Here is a 6,000-nt window from a genome sequence, read left to right on the forward strand (position 1 = left end):
CTGCTCTTGAGTCCCCGCTGCAGCAAAGCCCTTTCAGACCCCTGCAGAACAGTTCTGCTTCTCCAGCACTGCCATCCAGATGCACATAAAACACATTTGCAAAAGAAATAAGCACAAATTGCACAGCTCCAGATGAAGTCGGCTTCTAAGAGAACAGGTACGTTTGAGGAGGAATGGAAAGGACAAAGTGAGAACAAGGATTTTTCCTTGAAGAGATCAGTTCTGCAGAGGACAATTTCTCACGTACTGGAAATGGAAGAAAAAAAGGTCAAGGTTACGAGCACGTCTCTATCCCAACTGCCTACTCGATCCATAGCCCTGTTTCAATAGCGTATAATGTCATAGCCACTTTAAATTGAAAAGCACTTGGGTTTTCTTTCTCGGTAGCAGCATGTTACAAAATGATGCATTTATGTAAAACAAAACCGGAGTCTATGAGAGATACATAAAGGAGACACCCCCCCACACACATACACTCCGTCTTTGACACGTAACTGCTTTACACAGCTCACTGCACATGCTGTTATCTGTACATCTGAACTCGGATTTCAGCTATGCCTTCCAGAGCCACACACCTTGGAGTCACTTAAAGGAAGCTTAACTGTGTAATGTTTGGTTCAGGGTAAGAGACTGAGAAACATGGGGATGAAAATAAGTTTAAAAGTATCTGAGGCAGAAGACAGAAAAGCACTGCAGAAAGCTTCAGAGGAAAACAGTGAAACGAGAACACAGGGAGAGCAGACGAGGCAAATTCTGAGCGAGATCCCCAGGACAGGCTGACCACACTGAAGAGCACCTGAACAGAAAGAACTTAAGAACTAGATTGTAAACCCCAAGATTTTTCTGGGTTCAAACAGGAGAGAAACAGTAACATTCACCTGGGTACCATGTTTTCTCTTACACAAATTCATCATTACAGCAATTTCATAAATTAATCCTTACTCCTCCATTTTTACATGTACCTTTCCTTCCAGTTCACTCAGACACAGAACGGCTTGAAACAGAACTTACTACACTCTTCATAACATCAGATATTCCAGAGGGCTTTACAGAGCAGCCCCTGACAGTGATTCAGCAGCTAACCACAGGGTCAGGAAAGGCACAGTGCGTCCTGCTGTTGAAGCAAGGACCTGCACTAATCAAGTTTTCACTAAATCAGGAAAGTTCTCCACTCTTCAAAAAACTCCCTTTCTCTTTCAACAGATGCTCACTAATCCTCCCGCCACAATTTGCAATTCAATTCATTGTCTGCGCTCTGGAGAGATTAGCAGAGAACAAACCCCATCCCCTGTTGTCGCAGCCTGGCAGGGACCTGGGCTGCACACACCCTGGTGACATGCCACGCTTCGACCCCACCTACATACGAGGGCTTGACATCACCCCACCCTGGTCCTGCAAATGCTAGGAGGAGGAAGCAAAGGGAGAAATAAAAATGGGGAAAATGGGGGGGGGTGGAGGGGATATGAGACAAAGAAAGAAAGAGGGACGATCTTATGAAAAAGCATTAAGTGGGACAGTCAGACAGCTGTGTGATGAAGACAGAATGTGAAGTTGGCAGTGGATGTGTTGCTCTACACCTGATGAGGTTTGAGTGGAGGACTTACAAACACTAAACCCCTGGATTAGCCTCAAAAAACTACCTTTTACCACATCGCTGCCACCTTGCTCCACTCCTAACCACGCCCGTTAAGACCAGATGAAGATAATAACAAAACATGGTAGGGGAAAAGCTCTAAAAATTGTACCCAAGAATGTTTAACTTCCACATGGTCAGGCTCAATGTGTGATTTCACTCTGGAAAGATTTCATGTCAGTATCTGATAGAGACAGATTCCCAGGGACCAATGCCAGCTTGTCAGCATGTGTGCCATCAACTGAGTCACAGCAACAAGATGAGTAGGACTGAACAAAGCTGCCTAAAGAACCAGACATGATTTAGCAGAGTTGAAAGGGTTATGCTAATTGTTCTTCATGTAATTTCAGCTATACTGGGAACAGACAGGCTTCCAGATAGACGTTTTTAAGATCTGTGGACAGAAATTTGGCTGTATTAAGATTTGAAAATATACAATATAAAGCAATCTTGAAATAAGTTGGAAGTCAAAATGTTACTAGGTTTCCAGACAATGAAAAAAAACCCTTTTTATATCTACAAGTGGTCAATGTTTTAAGTAAAGGCAGATTAGCAAAAATAAGAAATTTGAATCCTACAGAATACACTGCTACCAAAAAGGCTAAAATGAGGCTGAGTTTCAAGCACTGTAGAAGGTTTTTCTTTTTTGATTATAAACTCTTTTCGATAAAACTCACAGAACTCTTACTCCACGTAAGTGTTAATTTTGTTCCTGAAAAGTTCAGTTCACTGAATTCTTGGGATACATTGATCATGCTGAATAGGATAACCCTGGATTATCACTCTTTATGGAACACCAGCAGGTGGGATATAATTCCCTGGCTCCCTATTCCCTCTGCAGCTCTCCATGGTTTTTAACCTGGGAATACTTATCATCGTTTCAGTATTAATCTCGTTCTTAGAACAACTCATCTTTTACCTGCTCCTCTTCCACTATTTATAGAAAGTATCAAAAAAGAACAATTTTCACTTTCTAGTCAGTTTCACTTTCACTTCAAAAAACCAAAGTTACTCGAAACACTTTGCATTTCATCTAAAACTTGATTACGGTAAAACCATGGAATAATTGGCAAGCTGAAAAAACACCCCCCCAGTTTTTTACACCACAAGACTTGTGCAGACCATACACCCTTGGGAAAAAAGTCTCAAGTTTCATGCCCACAGTTCCTCTGCCACAGAAGAATTCCCCTGCTCCTTGGCAGAACCATCCTCAATGCATCACGGCAAAAATGGCTACTGAGGGAAGAGATCTGGAAGCCAAGTGACGTATTTAGACAGGCAGCTCCCTCGCTGCTCTGGGCAAGAACTTCCAAGGAAATCAGGAGCAGACGTTACCTAGCTGCTGAATGACCAAGTGTAACGATTTGAAGGCTACACGTTTACTATAACTTGGACAATACAGAAAAGGCCCATGTCTTTCCAAAGGCAAAGCAGGAATTGGCTGGCAGCCTTAGAGAAAGTACAGAATATTCCCCATTTCAGGCAGAGCAGTTACTTAATTTCATTGTTTCACAGGCAAGAGAACAACTCATCTGGGTCAACCCATCACCAAAGGTCACAACCTGGAAAATCAAAGCAGCACCTGGCACACTGGATGCATGCGGGTTTTTCTGTACCCAGTTCAGTCTGGTTTGGGTCTGACAGAACAACTGGAAGAGTTTCATTTCTTAGGATTCCGTTCCGCTTCAGCTCAGTGACTTGCTTGACCGGAGGAGCACGTAATAATCTGAGACCTGAAGTTCTTGTAACAGAGGTTTGCTTCAGAACAGAGAAGCATTGCACATGAAAAAGACTATAAATGGGAAATTAAAATTACTAGTTCAGCAATTAAGAGTCTTAAAATAACTGACAGAGTTTCCAACGTTTGAAGGCAGAAAAGACAGCTGTAGAAGATACTGGTTTCCTATTTCTACTCATTATATAAGTTAATAAATCCAAGCATCCTTCTTTTGTAAAAAGTGCAAGGAAACAGGTACATTTATTCTTTTACAGAAACAAAAGATGTGGGAAAAAGGGTCAAAGGAACAGTACAGAAAGAGGCAAAAAATGTGTCTTTTTGAAAAGGGAAAACAGCAACAGCCAGATATGAGATACAGAATAACTGCCACCACACCACTGGGGTTACCTCCAGGCTCCCAGGGCTCCTTCCCACCACTGCTTCCACGCCCACCCTCTGTCACCTCCAGAGCCCCAGCTCTGCCATAAGATGGACGGACACCATCTTTTCTTTAATTAAAAAACCAAACCACAACACTCCTGTATTCTGATCTGGTAGGTGATTAAAAAGTCTTCTGAATAATGAGGGAGTCTAAATCTGCCCCCTGGCATTTCCAGAGCTGGGATAAAATTCTCTCCCAGCTGAAATCTTGCACAAGGTTGTCGGGATGTAATCTAGTGGCAAAGAAGAATCAAGAGACTGCCCAACTGGTTAGTGCTCAAGCTAAAAACTCCCATTTAAGTTATGGCTACATATAAAGCACTTAAAACACTTGAAAACTAGATGAGTTCAGAAACATTCTGAGGTGTTTGCTTTTGTTTTCAAGACTTGTTGACTTAAGAGCACCAAGGAAGAGGGCAAGCAGCACAGAGGCTACACAAATACACTCGTAAATTAACAAATACACCAAGTGGAAATAATTTCTTTGCAGCTTTGCTTGAGCTCCCCCTCAGCATTGTTGAGCTACCTAGAACACTATCGAGTATTAGAGTACAAAATACCTTTCCAGTCACGAAAATTCTCAGAAGAGATGTGGCCAAGTCACAGAGAAGGGCAGGAGAGGATATTTACTACTTTATTTCCCACAAAATTAATGAGCATTTTTATTCAAGTGTTGTCCTGAATCAACTAGGTGGCAATCATACTTTAGTCATACAGATCATAACAAACAGCTCCTTAATGTAGTTTGAAGCCTCAAAGACTGACTCTGCTTCCTTCCTCCCTAATTGTTTTTTTCATTTTTACCTTTAGAAACACAGATATTCACATTTTAAGGATGTAATTGGAATTTCTCCAGATTATTCGTTCCATCATTTCAACTGCTGGGATGTACATAACACCTAGACACATGTAAAACACTGGAAAGGGAAGTTTTCAATACACAGTAACTTCAAACAGCTCCTCTAAAAAAACACACAAAAGGGTCACGACATTCAAACTCCACCAGAATCATTAGGAAGCAAACAAAATTCTTGAATTTTTCGCTCTGATTTAATCTCCTTCCCTAGCACACAACGTGCAAGTACAAATTTTGGGTTACCACTCAATAAACGTGTACAAGGCTCACATGGCCCTTTCCTCACTCAAATTTAATTCTTCTGTGTCATTCAGTAACAAATCATTTTATGGTTTTGAAAATATTCAAGAGAGAAGTTCACTAATTTCTCAGTAATACATTCAAGGTGTTAATATATGTTTCAGTACACTTAAAAAAAACCCCAATATATGATTTTAATATATTGAAGTTTTCAATGTATTAACGCAATTCAGAAGTCAGAAAGCTTAAACCACTGGATCAATGGATTCTTTACAAGGAATTAACAGAAAATGCTCCATTTTCCTTTTCTGAGGCACAGAAACTACACAGACTGCTTTAAGAGACATTTTCAACAAGAGCTGCTTCCTACTCTGGGAAGTTAGGACCACCTACTCGAGTGAGAGTTCAAAAAACCTGAAGAATTTAAAGCTGAGTAAAAAGAATAAAACCTAATCTGGTTGTTTAAAACAGGATCAGAAACTTTTTTCCCAAAGGCATGCTTTGTGGGAAGGAAAAAAACCCACCGCACACTGAAGAGGAATTTTTCAGGTTTGTTTGGTTTGGTTTTGTTTTAAATCAGAACAAAGCAATTACGTTCCCAGAAAGTTCTTTTTTTTACTTTTGCTTATTTTCAGGTGAAGTTTCAGATTAATTCTCTTTATAGATGAACTTTGTATCTCGTTAGTTTTGACTCTGGAAACAAATTATGTACACAAAACCCACAGAACGTTATTAATCCACCACAGGAGGGGGGAAAAAAAATTAAATCCCTGCAGCACGGTTTGTAACCACAGCCTAAATTACATGAAAGTGAAACTGAGCAGAAAGTGGAGTTAAACGGATGCTTCCACTGTCACTATTTCTTAACGCTCGATAAGCATCGAAAACGGCAGTTTTTGAGCCTACCGGCCTTCGGAGACGTTAAAAAGTCACGCACGTTAAGGACCCGCTGCCTAGTTTGTAGGAGGAGGATTTCTGGGGCCCGGGGGGGAAAGATGCTGCCCCCTAGGCCTCAGCGGGAACCCTACCGGTGAAGCATCGGTGGTTCTGGACCCCGCGAACACGGTTTTCGTTCTGAAACACCCAGCAGAACCTCCCCGGGGAGGGGGCACC

The sequence above is a fragment of the Merops nubicus genome, unplaced genomic scaffold (genome assembly GCF_000691845.1).
Source record: "Merops nubicus isolate BGI_N331 unplaced genomic scaffold, ASM69184v1 scaffold35852, whole genome shotgun sequence".
NCBI classification, from domain to species: Eukaryota; Metazoa; Chordata; class Aves; order Coraciiformes; family Meropidae; genus Merops; species Merops nubicus.